We start from the raw sequence: 15,133 nt of genomic DNA on the forward strand, positions 1-15,133 counted from the left end.
AACTTTTTATTTTTTGTCACAAGTTAGCGGAAAATGATGATTTTTTATTTTTTATTTTTTTTCTTACAAAGTCTCATATTCCACTAACTTGTGACAAAAAATAAAAACTTCCATGAACTCACTATGCCCATCAGCGAATACCTTGGGGTGTCTTCTTTCCAAAATGGGATCACTTGTGGGGTAGTTATACTGCCCTGGCATTCTAGGGGCCCAAATGTGTGGTAAGGAGTTTGAAATCAAATTCTGTAAAAAATGGCCAGTGAAATCCGAAAGGTGCTCTTTGGAATGTGGGCCCCTTTGCCCACCTAGGCTGCAAAAAAGTGTCACACATGTGGTATCTCCGTATTCAGGAGAAGTTGGGGAATGTGTTTTGGGGTGTCATTTTACATATACCCATGCTGGGTGAGATAAATATCTTGGTCAAATGCCAACTTTGTATAAAAAAATGGGAAAAGTTGTCTTTTGCCAAGATATTTATCTCACCCAGCATGGGTATATGTAAAATGACACCCCAAAACACATTCCCCAACTTCTCCTGAATACGGAGATACCACATGTGTGACACTTTTTTGCAGCCTAGGTGGGCAAAGGGGCCCATATTCCAAAGAGCACCTTTCGGATTTCACTGGTCATTTTTTACAGAATTTGATTTCAAACTCCTTACCACACATTTGGGCCCCTAGAATGCCAGGGCAGTATAACTACCCCACAAGTGACCCCATTTTGGAAAGAAGACACCCCAAGGTATTCGCTGATGGGCATAGTGAGTTCATGGAAGTTTTTATTTTTTGTCACAAGTTAGTGGAATATGAGACTTTGTAAGAAAAAAAAAAAATCATCATTTTCCACTAACTTGTGACAAAAAATAAAAAATTCTAGGAACTCGCCATGCCCCTCATGGAATACGTTGGGGTGTCTTCTTTCCAAAATGGGGTCACTTGTGGGGTAGTTATACTGCCCTGGCATTCTAGCGGCCCAAATGTGTGGTAAGGAGTTTGAAATCAAATTCTGTAAAAAATGACCAGTGAAATCCGAAAGGTGCTCTTTGGAATATGGGCCCCTTTGCCCACCTAGGCTGCAAAAAAGTGTCACACATGTGGTATCTCCGTATTCAGGAGAAGTTGGGGAATGTGTTTTGGGGTGTCATTTTACATATACCCATGCTGGGTGAGATAAATATCTTGGCAAAAGACAACTTTTCCCATTTTTTTATACAAAGTTGGCATTTGACCAAGATATTTATCTCACCCAGCATGGGTATATGTAAAATGACACCCCAAAACACATTCCCCAACTTCTCCTGAATACGGAGATACCACATGTGTGACACTTTTTTGCAGCCTAGGTGGGCAAAGGTGCCCAAATTCCTTTTAGGAGGGCATTTTTAGACATTTGGTTACCAGACTTCTTCTCACGCTTTGGGGCCCCTAAAATGCCAGGGCAGTATAAATACCCCACATGTGACCCCATTTTGGAAAGAAGACACCCCAAGGTATTCAATAAGGGGCATGGCGAGTTCATAGAAAAAAAAATTTTTTGACACAAGTTAGCGGAAATTGATTTTTTTGATCTTTTTCTCACAAAGTCTCCCTTTCCGCTAACTTGGGACAAAAATTTCAATCTTTCATGGACTCAATATGCCCCTCAGCGAATACCTTGGGGTGTCTTCTTTCAAAAATGGTGTTATTTGTGGGGTGTTTGTACTGCCCTGGCATTTGAGGGTCTCCGCAATCATTACATGTATGCCCAGCATTAGGAGTTTCTGCTATTCTCCTTATATTGAGCATACAGGTAATGAGATTTTTTTTTTCCGTTCAGCCTCTGGGCTGAAAGAAAAAAATGAACGGCACAGATTTCTTCATTCGCATCGATCAATGTGGATGAAAAAATCTCTGCCAAAAAAAGAAAAAGGAGGGGAAAGGCGTCTGCCAGGACATAGGAGCTCCGCCCAACATCCATACCCACTTAGCTCGTATGCCCTGGCAAACCAGATTTCTCCATTCACATCAATCGATGTGGATGAATAAATCATTGCCGGGATTTATTTTTTTATATATACAAAGTGTTTGCCAAAGTATATGAACACCGCCACCTCCTCAGCTCATATGCCTCGGCAAACGTATCTTTTACTGCAGAGGAGAAATCTCGTCTTGCAGCGCCGCATACACCGACTTGCGTGTAATCTGACAGCAGCGCAATGCTTCTGTCCGAATGCACATCAGTGCTGCAGCTAGTCGATCGGTTGGTCCACCTGGAAGGTAAAAAAAACAAAACAAAAAAGAAAAAACCAGGCCGCAACGCAATAAATTTATTAACTTTTGAACAGAACATATAAACTTTTTTTAACTTTTTTAACTGAACATTAACTTTTTTACTTACCGGTATTTTTTTTTTTGTTTAGTTTTTTTTACCTTTATAGAACAAACCTCTCCTTCCCCATGGGACAATGTGCAAAGCGCAAATCGCCCAAAGATGTGGCGAAGTACGTTATGCACTTTATCCCAGGTGAAAGGAGAGGTTTGCAGCAGCTGTGAGTAAAAGGGCCCTAATAGCCCTGTGTGCCTGTCCTGTGAGATGCAATCCCTATGCTAAGTGTACCTGTGTGTGGTACTTCCGGAAACACTCTCCATAGCATAGGGCAGGGTGGTCAGGACAGTCAGGACAGAAATAGCGGGTGTCACGCCTTATTCCACTCCTGCTACAGACACGACATCTTTTTCGGGGTGACGGTTGGGTTGAGGTACCAGGAACGACACTGGGGAAATGTCGCTCGTGTAGACGGCTAACTACACTGGTGGATGGGGCCACGGAACCTCCTGGATAAAGGAGGTTCTCGATGATCTCTTCCTGGAATTTGAGGAAGGATCGTGTTCTCCCAGCCTTACTGTAGAGAACAAAACTATTATACAGCGCCAATTGAATTAAATATACCGACACCTTCTTATACCAGCGTCTGGTTCTGCGGGAAACTAAATACGGAGACAACATCTGGTCATTGAAGTCCACCCCTCCCATGAGCGCATTATAGTCGTGGACACAGAGGGGCTTTTCAATGACACGGGTTGCTCGCTCAATTTGGATTGTCGTGTCTGCGTGAATGGAGGAGAGCATGTAAACGTCACGCTTGTCTCTGCATTTCACCGCGAGCAGTTCTTCGTTACACAAGGCAGCCCTCTCCCCCCTTGCAAGACGGGTGGTTACAAGCCGTTGGGGGAAGCCCACGCGACTAGTTCACGCGGTGCCACAGGCGCAAATCCGTTCTAGAAACAAATGCCTAAAGAGGGCCACACTTGTGTAGAAATTGTCCACATAAAGATGGTACCCCTTGCCGAATAAGGGTGACACCAAGTCCCAGACTGTCTTCCCACTGCTCCCCAGGTAGTCAGGGCAACCGACCGGCTCCAGGGTCTGATCTTTTCCCTCATAGATCCGAAATTTGTGGGTATAGCCTGTGGCCCTTTCACAGAGCTTATACAATTTGACCCCATACCGGGCACGCTTGCTTGGGATGTATTGTTTGAAGCCAAGGCGCCCGGTAAAATGTATTCTGGACTCGTCTACGCAGATGTTTTGCTCTGGGGTATACAAATCTGCAAATTTCTGGTTAAAGTGGTCTATGAGGGGCCGAATTTTGTGGAGCCGGTCAAAAGCTGGGTGGCCTCTGGGACGGGAGGTGGTGTTGTCGCTAAAATGCAGGAAACGGAGGATGGCCTCAAATCGTGCCCTGGACATAGCAGCAGAGAACATGGGCATGTGATGAATCGGGTTCGTGGACCAATATGACCGCAATTCATGCTTTTTAGTTAGACCCATGTTGAGGAGAAGGCCCAAAAAAAATTTAATTTCGGAAACTTGGACTGGTTTCCACCGGAAAGGCTGGGCATAAAAGCTTCCCGGGTTGGCGGATATAAATTGTGTGGCATACCGGTTTGTCTCTGCCACGACTAAGTCCAAGAGCTCCGCAGTCAAGAACAGCTCAAAAAATCCCAGGGCCGAACCGATTTGAGCCGTCTCAACCCGAACTCCAGACTGGGCGGTGAAAGGGGGAACTAAAGGTGCGGCTGAAGTTGGTGACTGCCAATCAGGGTTTGCCAGCACCTCAGGGATTCTAGGGGCTCTACGGGCCTGTCTGTGCAGTGGCTGCGACGGGGTAACTACTGCACGTGCCACCGTACCAGCTTCAACTGCCCTTCTGGTGCTCGCCACGTCACCATGTTGTACGGCAGTGCTGGTACTAGGTCCAGGGAGGGCTGCGCTGCTGGTGTATGCCTCACCACGTGATCCGGCAGCGACAGCCCCACTCTGCTGCTCTTGAAGCGGATCCTGCATAACCTGTGGTCTAGCGACATGGGGCCTGGTACGCCTGGTGCTATCAGGGACCTCCACCTCCTCGTCCGAACTTTGGGTCAGAGAGCCACTGCTTTCCACAGGTTCATATTCTGACCCGCTAGATTCGTCAGATGAGGGTTCCCATTCCTCATCCGACTGGGTCAGAATCCTGTAGGCCTCTTCAGAAGAATACCCCCTGTTTGACATTTTGGACTACTAAATTTAGGGGTATTCCCTGAGACTACCCAAGAAAAAAAGCAAGCCTGTCTTACAAAGGGGAGGCTAGCGAAGTACCGGAGGCCGCTGCGGTTGATAAAAAATATCAAAACTGATTTTTTTATCGCCGCAGTGCGTGTAAAATGAATGTGCAGTGATCAAAAAAATATATATTTTTTGTCACTGCGGTGGGGCGGGCGTGGGTGAACGCACGTGTGGGCGACCGATCAGGCCTGATCGGGCAAACACTGCGTTTTGGGTGGAGGGCGAGCTAAGGTGACACTAATACAATTATAGATCTGACCGTGATCAGTTTTGATCACTTACAGATACTATAAAAGTACAAATGCTGATTAGCGATACGCTAAACAGCGAATAAGTGACTGCGGTGCGGTGGGCTGGGCGCTAACTCACGCTAAACTACCTAACCAAGGGGCCTAAACTATCCCTAAAACCTAACAGTCAATACCAGTGGGAAAAAAAAAGTGACAGTTTACACTGATCACTTTTTTTCCTTTCACTAGTGATTGACAGGGGCGATCAAAGGGGTGATCAAAGGGTTAATTGGGGTGCAGGGGTGTGGTCTGGGGCTACAGTGTACTGTTGGTGCTACTCACAGTTCAGTCTGCTCCTCTGCTGGATCCAACCGACGAAAAGGACCAGCAGAGGAGCAGACAAGCCATATAACAGATCATATTTACTAATATGTTCTGTTATATGGCTTGTGATTGGATTTTTTGAAAATCGCCAGCCTGCCAGCCAATGATCGTTGCTGGCAGGCTGGTGACTAAATTGTTCTTTAAATTTTGCCGGCCCGCGATGCGCATGCGCGGGCCGGCTTTGAGCGAAATCTAGCGTCTCGCGAGATGACGCGTATATGCGTGACTGTGCGCCGCGCTGCCACCTCCGGAACGCGAATCTGCGTTAGGCGGTCCGGAGGTGGTTAAGGAACACAAACCTGGCCTTCTCCGACCATCCAGGATAACGGGGTGCGACAATAAAGCAGGATACAATGAGAACAAAATTGAAAAGATGTATCGCACTCACCATCCGTGTTCACGCTTCTTTATTGGTAATGGCAGAGTTACATTCAGGGGCAGACTCACATGGAGTATCAGTTAACAGCGACGGCCGTTTCGCGGTATGACCGCTTCCTCCGGCTGTTTGATCCACTCTGGGAATCGTGTGTGTGCTGACCTATAACGTCATAAGGGGGAGGGTTCAACCGACCCATCACTCAAAAAACCCTGACGTCACATCAGCAGCGCACACCTGAAACACATCGATACATTGGTGCAAAATTTAAAAACAAAGATGACAAAAATGAAATACAAGTAACAACAGTTGCACAAGAATTATAAAAAGGTGACACATAGTTAATATAAATATCAGAAATGGCATCTAAGCCCTCTGGAGGCAAGCTGAGTAGAAAAATTACAAAAATACAAAATATATATTGTGAGACAGTGATAGGTCTCACTCAGGTTAGAGGCAAGGAAGGGGTGGATAGTTCGGTCCACACCCCTATTCCACCACAGGCGAGACCAGCTGGAAGTAATCAGGCTGCCAAAAAGCACCTCCCAGGGTGTCAGCAAGGGGGGAGTGTGTTACCTGTGGACAGAGGCCTGGAGGCTCTGTGTGGTCCAAGCCAGGAGGGCTGGGGGACCACAATTCCCCATGTGTGCTGAGACACTGGACTGGAGACAGTGGGCGTACTGTGCTCTGTACAGCCAGGAGGCTGTGGGACATTGGCTGAGAAAGCCGCTTGTGTTCACAGGGTGTGAACTGTGACTTTAGGTGAGTCAGGTTATTACATGTTTAGTTAGAGCCCAGCCGGGCAGGTGTTTATTTTGTATCATTTATGTTTGGTTTGCTGAGGTGCCAAATAAAGTGATGTTTGGACCTGAAACTTGGTGTCTGGCCACGATACTTGTGTGAATCACCCCCGGAGAAGAGCTAACCCCCCACATATATATATATATATATATATATATATATATGTATGTACATAGCCGCTATTTTCCTATAGTCAATAATACATTTGGAAAACAGAGTCACATATCATCCTATTCAATGAATGCTGATAAGTCATTGCGTTCATTAAGCCCTAAACACCCGGTAGCATCTGTTTTAATAATAAACCGAGCTTCCTATAGGAAAATAGCGGCTATGTACATACATATATATATATATATATTTAGTATTTTTGTAATTTTTCTACTCAGCTTGCCTCCAGAGAGCACGTCCTACCTTTGGCACCTGTACGTTTGGAAACATGGCTGAAGACACGACCCCTAGTGTCACGACAGGCAGAGTGGGGGCGGACTCATATTTTTTGGAGTGCAATTCTAAGGACTTACTACAGTCCTGTAGTACAAGGACTTTAGAATATAAGGTCATGCAACTTGCTGACATGGAAGTGCAGCTTTTTTGGACCATAAACTCATTAAGGTCCTATAATGAAAGTGGGCGGGTTCCACGTGGACTCCGCATCTATAAAGAGCTGGCACAATTTGAGGAGAACACACTGTTTGTTAATGAATGGAAGGAGCTGCATAAGGACTTTTCAATAAAAATCCTACAAGCTGTTATGAACAGAAATGAAAGAGAATATGACATAGTCAACACAGATTTAAAAAAAGCGAAAGATGAATTAAAATCACGTCTATCTGAGATCCAATTTGTTGCATTTGAAAAACGACTTAATAGGAAGCTTATAATAACACAAACCGAGATTAAAGAAAAAAAGGACAAATTCCTACGGGATAAAATGGATTATGATACAGGGCGAATTTTTGATTGGCATAAAAAGAGGTTTAAGAAGCGCCGCCCATTCCGGAGACCAAAAAGTGACTATTGGACGACAGAATCGGAATCCAGTGCATCCGATGATTCAATAATCCATCCACAAAACCCCGTAGTAATCCCCCTTTAGGAGGAGAACCAGGAGAGGGGGGCGGGGAAGAAGAAGGCGTGCGCAGATCGGCACGCAGAAAGAAACAGGTCTCGTGGAGGAGTTAGATAATGCTTCTCCTTCTAACCTCGTAATTAATATTAGTGGCGTGGAATTGCCCTCGGACTGCACCTCGGTCCTCAATTTGGGACTGGGGTTCAGTCCGACAGAACAATTCGACAGGACCACATTTGAAATTGATTTGTTTAAAAATGTTCGCAAACTTTATTTAAAAAAGCATTTTAGTAATGTCTCGATCTCCCACAATATCACAAGAGAAGGAGATACTCCTGTACATATAGATCCAATAGGGTATACCATCTCTGAACCCTTTAATATACAAGAAGTAACCTGTTTGGAGTTTTTGGCAGACAGATTTGAGTCTCGACCCCGCACCAGTTACCGCACATAGCGATTTCAGAGGAGGTATTCCATCCTCCTTTTGCCCCCCTATGCCCGACGGCTCGATAATTGATGTTTTTTATAAGAGGATTCTGAGAGACACGAAAGCCTTAATATATCCGAAAGAGAAGGAGAATTTAAATAAAAGGCAGTTCACGGCCATACAATGGCTACGGAACTCAGACCTCATTATCAAGCCGACGGACAAGGGGGGTAATGTTGTTGTAATGTCCCGCGATTTCTATGTGATTGAGGCGGAGAGACAGCTGAATGATGTCTCTACTTATGAAAAGTTACCCTCGGATCCAGTACCTGAGACCAGATCCAAGTTGGTGAATTTGTTGCGGAGGTACATTGAGGCAGGTGTTCTCCATGGATCTACCATTGATAAATTGGTCCCTGTCTTCCCGAATAAACCCTCTTGGTATTTTCTCCCTAAGGTGCATAAGTCACTGACCCATCCCCCTGGACGCCCTATAGTGTCGGGGGTTGGGTCAGTGACTGAGCCCTTGTCAAGGTACCTAGATTGGTTACTGCATCCTATTTTATTTAGATTCCCCACATACCTTGGTGACACCAACGACTTCCTCCTGGACCTTGATGGTTTCCAGTGGCAGGATGGTTGGAGTTTGGTGTCCCTAGATGTGGTCAATCTTTACACCCGTATTCCACAACGTGGAGGTGTTAACGCGGTTCTGGAACTTATTGAACATTCGGGGAGAAACCCTTTATTTACAGAATTTGTAGAGGAATCACTGTTGTTCATTTTGGAGAACAATACGTTTCTCTTTAATGATCAGTGGTATAGGCAAATCTACGGGACGGCCATGGGGACACCTGTCTCTTGTACCTTCGCTAACATATTCTTGGGCAGATTCGAGGACAGGTTTGTCTTCTCAACGTCTAATCCATTTCTCAGTTGTATACGTCTATTCTTACGCTACGTGGATGATATCTTCATGGTGTGGTCGGGGACACAGGAGCAGTGCGAGCAATTTGTGGCCTATCTCAACGTCGTGAACGACATGAACATGATGTTCACCCTCAATTTTGGGGGGCCGACCATCGAGTTCCTGGACGTTCGCGTCGTTGTGGGAGATGGTGCCCTGCATAACGAAGGGTATCGCAAACCGACTGCTACCAACACCCTACTGCACCATGGGAGCTATCATCCTTGTAGCATAACTAGGTCAGTCCCTTATGGACAATTTTTAAGACTCAGACGTATTAACAGGCAGGATGAAAGTTTCCTGAGACAGGCGAATGAACTGAGGTATAGATTGATTCAACACGGATACCCGCCAGAGCAATTGGACACAGCTTTGGAAAGGGCAAGCGTTCATACGCAGCGATCATTGATGAAACGCAGAAAGAGTGGGGTGAAAAATGATGCAGAGAAAAAGGACAGATTTGTGTTCGTATTTAAGCATAGCTCCATGGCCAATTGTATAAAAAGAACTATACTAAATAATTGGGAGATTTTGAAGGCAGAAGGAGATCTAGGTGAAATTTTAGATCAGAAACCTATACTAGCTTTTAAAAGATGTCGCACATTTAGGGATATTTTGGTGCGAAGCCGCTACAGCGAGCGAAAACCGCGCGATTGGTTGTCACTCGGTAAGCCGGTTGGCAACTATCGATGCGGTGACTGCTCCCTGTGCGGATACATGTTTCAAGGCCGCCCTTTTTTTTTGGAGGTTTTGAACATTGCGTGCACCAATTTATGAATTGCAGAACAACGTACGTAGTTTATGCATTGATTTGCGTGTGTGGATCCTTTTATGTAGGAAAGACTAAAAGATCCTTAATGGAGCGGGTACGAGAACACCGCAACTCAATAAAAACAGGCAAGGGACGTACTCGCCTAATCGAACATATACGGTGCCAGCATGGCACCGTATATGTTCGATACATATACAAACGCCCTGCGATTTGCGGGTTTGAAACATGTTCCCCCACTGTCTCAGGGAGGCGACAGACACCATACCCTGCTTCAGAAGGAAGCTCGGTTTATTATTAAAACAGATGCTACCGCTTGTTTAGGGCTTAATGAACGCAATGACTTATCAGCATTCATTGAATAGGACGATATGTGACTGTTTTCCAAATGTATTATTGACTATAGGAAAATAGCGGCTATGTACATATATATATATATATATATATATATATTGTATTTTTGTAATTTTTCTACTCAGCTTGCCTCCAGAGGGCTTAGATGCCATTTCTGATATTTATATTAACTATGTGTCACCTTTTTATAATTCTTGTGCAACTGTTGTTATTTGTATTTCATTTTTGTCATCTTTGTTTTTAAATTTTGCACCAATGTATCGATGCGCCTGTGTTTCACCTGTGCGCTGCTGATGTGACGTCAGGGGTTTTTGAGTGATGGGTCGGTTGAACCCTCCCCCTTATGACGTTATAGGTCAGCGCACACACGATTCCCAGAGTGGATCAAACAGCCGGAGGAAGCGGTCATACCGCGAAACGGCCGTCGCTGTTAACTGATACTCCATGTGAGTCTGCCCCTGAATGTAACTCTGCCATTACCAATAAAGAAGCGTAAACACGGATGGTGAGTGCGATACATCTTTTAAATTTTGTTCGCATTATGTATTTTTATATTTTCATCCACACATTATATAATCTTGTGTAGGATTTTTTTGTGGTGCATGTGGTCCGCTGCAGGTATCCTCCATTGTACGCATTTTTGCTGGGGATTGCCGTTAGCAACGGATCACTTGCGGAGGAATTGCTCCCCCAGTTATAAACACGCTACAGTGTTTGGGGTTGACCATTTCCTCCCATTTAGGCCACTTTATTCAGTGATCTTTCTTTACATTGTTGGATTTGGACCTAGGACCCCATAGAAGTAATGCTAACCACTGAGCCACCGTGCTGCCTTTAAATGAATGCCTCTGGATGCCATAAAGACCTCAAGATTAGAGATTGATCGGATTCACGTTTGGATTCTGGATAACTTGCGTGAGATTTATCCAAGTGTGGCATTTTACACCAGTCTTTGAAAGCTCCTGTGTTGCCGGAGGATGGGCACATCATGCGCCAGAATGAAATCTATGGCAGCTCAGAGCTGCCCTAGTTTTCTGTCTTTATTTGCACCAGAAAACTAGCACATATGAAGATAAATGTGCCAGGTCCCCTTGCCGCTCCCCTTCCTGGACTCACCACACCCCCATTTTGGAAAATAAGGTGGCTTAAAATTTTTGCTACTGGTGCAGTGAGATGATAAATCTCCCCCTTGTATCCAGAGCATGTGTTTAATGACCTTACTGCACCACAGCATATGGATCTAACCATTGGGCTGGGACAACTTATGCAATTTGGATGTGTGAATTAAGCCTAAATGTTGCCTTCTGGGTCAGTTTGATACATATAAACCCCTAAGTGGGGCTGCTTTAAACTTTCTCAGGCTATATAGCAGCTAGAAATAATCTAAGCTTTAAAACAAGACCAGGATCTAAGCATTACCTGCAATAGGTAAAGAGATATAGCATTTAGAAATCGAGTCGGGAGTGAAAGCAGCTGAAATCTGCTTTTACTTTCAGCTGCTATCACTCCCAACCTGATTTCTAAAGGCTATATCTTCTGATTTAAAGGACATAATGCTGCGTTCCTGGTCTTGTTGTACAGCTTTGATTGAAAGCTTTCAACAAGACCAGCTACACAGCCCCTGTTATGAAGGGTTAAAACAACCCCCCATCCTGTTGCTCGGGCTGAACTATTAGATGCTTTTCTCAAAGCCCAAGCAGAGTGTGTGTGTGACGGACTGAACCGTCACTGGGGCTGCTGGAGGAGCTTGAGGACTATGGACCGAGAACAATGGAGACCCCCTCAGACCTTTTGGGGTTACAAGGAGCTATGAACCCTGATTTATGTGTGTAATTTATATGCCACATATTTCCTATGGCCCATTAAAAAGGCATGGTGTGGATTCAGCAACACAAAAAGGGTTAACTCTGCACTCCCAGTGATTGTGTTAGTGATGGGATTAAGATAGTTTATTATAATAGCAGCCGACTCCTATGATACACTCAGGAGATAATCCCATCACATGTGTCTCCTCGTCCCCTATTCATTCATTATGGAGGGGGTGAAGATATCTGTTTGCATGTTAATTGTTGATTGCGTCAAAGACAATGCCAGTGTGTTTGTTAATTGCGTCACAGACAATGCCATTGTGTTTGTTGAATAGGGTTAGTTTTGTGTTTAAACTGTACAGGATTGGCTGCTATGTCATGTCCTCAGTATGTCATGTGTATATAAGTCAATGCTGTGTGTTCAATAAAGAGTTCCTGTTTTACCCTTCATCATGTTGAGGCTGGTGTTTGGGTAACTGATCGACACTGGGGATTGCTATACGCTGAAGATTTGCTATACTCCCCTGGCTATACTATTAGCTCTTGTAAGAGCTGTTCCTGCTCTCTGGATTTAGGAGAGGTTCACCCACTGGAGCCTGGAGCCTTGTCGTAGGTCCAGGGTGGGTAGGAGAGGGAGAGACCTCAACCAAGCTTCGGCGGTTCGTGGGGTCTGTGGCGGTTATGGTGTCAAGTGGAGTGCTTGGAGTCCTCGGGAAGTGCTAGGAGCATCATTCGACGGAGGTACCCGCTCGGGGTGCCAGGAGATCCATTACAGTGTGCAAAACTGCTTAGTTGGGTCAGGGTGCACACACATGCTGTGTTTTTTTTTATTTTGCAGAAATATCAATTCCATTCACCTGAACGAAGCTTGCAGAAATCCACGTGCTTGCTGCCCCATTCAAATAAATTGAACTGATTTTCAGTCGCAGAATTTCAGCAACACAGTCCACAGCTTGTGAGTGCACCCTTATTACTAAGGCCACTGATTAACTAAACAGGCCTTTGCTGGCATTTACGGCATGTCGATCCAGGAAATGGAACAGAGGAGACCAGAGCAGCATCGGAGTGGCAGAGGCAGCAGATCAGTGGAGGTAGACAATGCTTTTTTTCAGTTTTTAACATTGGCCATTTTTTTTTTCTCCTTGGAAAACCCTTTGCTATTCATTTATTTGTAGAAAGCTTCAATGGAACATTTTTTTTTACAAAAAAGCATTTTTTAGAACATTTGCGTACAATATATATATATATATATATTTTTTTTTTATTACTTTATTCTTTTTATTTTTTTTATATAATAAGTACACATTCAACGCATCAATAACATAATACAACACAATCCGTATTACCACTATAATAAATATTATCCTTATTATTTATCACCCAGATTACCCACCCACCACCCCATGGAAAGAAGGGGAGAGAGAGGAACTGGGGGAAAAAAAATAATAATAATTCCTCGACCTAATATGGCCATTTATTCCATATCTCATCGAGTCCTACTGGAATTTTAGTATAGCACTGAGAAACCCGTTGAGTTTTAATAAGATTAGCCACTGCTTCACGCCACTGTCCCACTGTGGGCAGGTCTTCCTTTATCCATTTCCTAAGTATAAGGAGTCTAGCTTGAAATAGTACTTTACCCAAAACCAAATCGTAGTTTCTTCAATTTCAGATGTTCAGTTGCTCCCAATATACAAACTACTGGGTCTTCAAACACCTGAGCATTAGTGATGTCGCGAACATAATATTTTGCGTTCGCGAACGCCGAACGCGAATTTCTGCAAATGTTCGCGAACGGGCGAACCCGGCGAACCGCCATAGACTTCAATAGGCAAGCGAATTTTAAAACCCACAGTGACTCTTTCTAGCCACAGTAGTGATGGAAAAGTTGTTTCAAGGGGACTAACACCTGGACTGTGGCATGCCGGAGGGGGATCCATGGCAAAACTCCCATGGAAAATTACATAGTTGACGCAGAGTTGGATGTTAATCCATAAAGGGCATAAATCACCTAACAATCCAATTTTTTTTTTAACAACGTAGTTAAAACATTCAGTGTGTGTATACGATCAGGTATGATGTTGTATCGATCAGGTAGTGTAAGGGTTACGCCCGCTTCACATACATTGACAGATCAAACTCCCCTTTTAATGCACCGCAAACAACCGCAAACAGTCCATTTGCCCAACTGCAAACTCCCCATTTGTTCAAGGTTGGATACCAAGCTAGCCATGTCCCGTTGATGTCATTGAAGGTTTCTTCCTCCACCCAGCCACGTACAACACCAAGGGTCCCCGAAAGGTGAATTGAATTGATTTTTCGAACGGGGAGATGGTTAAAAAAACGCTGGCTCCCTCCCCTTTGTTTGAATCCACGGTCACTGCGTCTGTGCCGTGCAATTTACTGCCCCACCCGATATGAGTGGTATTTTCTGTAGTTCTTTCTTCTCATCCGTTTAATCCCTGTTACGTCCCCAATCTGGGGTCAATTTATTAAACAGATTTTTCGAACGGGGAGATGGTTAAAAAAATGCTGGCTTCCTCCCCTTTGTTTGAATCCACGCCACGGTCACTGCGTCTGCACCGTGCAATTTACTGCCCCACCGGATATGAGTGGTATTTTCTGTAGTACTATTCTCATCAGTTTAATCCCTGTTACGTCCCCAATCTGGGGTCAAATTATTAAATAGATTTTTCAAACGGGGAGATGGTTAAAAAAATGCTGGCTCCCTCCCCTTTGTTTGAATCCACGCCACGGTCACTGCGTCTGCACCGTGCAATTTTCTACCCCACCGGATATGAGTGGTATTTTCTGTAGTACTATTCTCATCAGTTTAATCCCTGTTACGTCCCCAATCTGGGGTCCATTTATTAAATTGATTTTTCGAACGGGGAGATGGTTAAAAAAATGCTGGCTCCCTCCCCTTTGTTTGAATCCACGCCACGGTCACTGCGTCTGCATCGTGCAATTTACTGCCCCACCGGATATGAGTGGTATTTTCTGTAGTACTATTCTCATCAGTTTAATCCCTGTTACGTCCAATATCAGGGTGGGATTGCCTTCTGTGAAAAAAAAATTAGGCCGGGTACCTTCGACTGCCTTCACAGTGACAGACCAAACTCTGATACACCAAAATGAATTGATTTTAGGAACCGGGAGATGGAAAAAGCAGCTTGGTCGGTCCTCTTACTCAGTCCCAAGTTGGGGCACTGCGCGTGCACGGAGCAATGTGCTGTGACACCCTATATGAGTGGTGTCTTAACTAGTACTATTCCTATCAGTTTAATCCCTGTTACGTCCCCTATCTGGGGACGTGTGTCGAATTGATTAACCATTGTCGAATTAACGAACC

The sequence above is a fragment of the Bufo bufo genome, chromosome 10 (genome assembly GCF_905171765.1).
Source record: "Bufo bufo chromosome 10, aBufBuf1.1, whole genome shotgun sequence".
Lineage (NCBI taxonomy): Eukaryota > Metazoa > Chordata > Amphibia > Anura > Bufonidae > Bufo > Bufo bufo.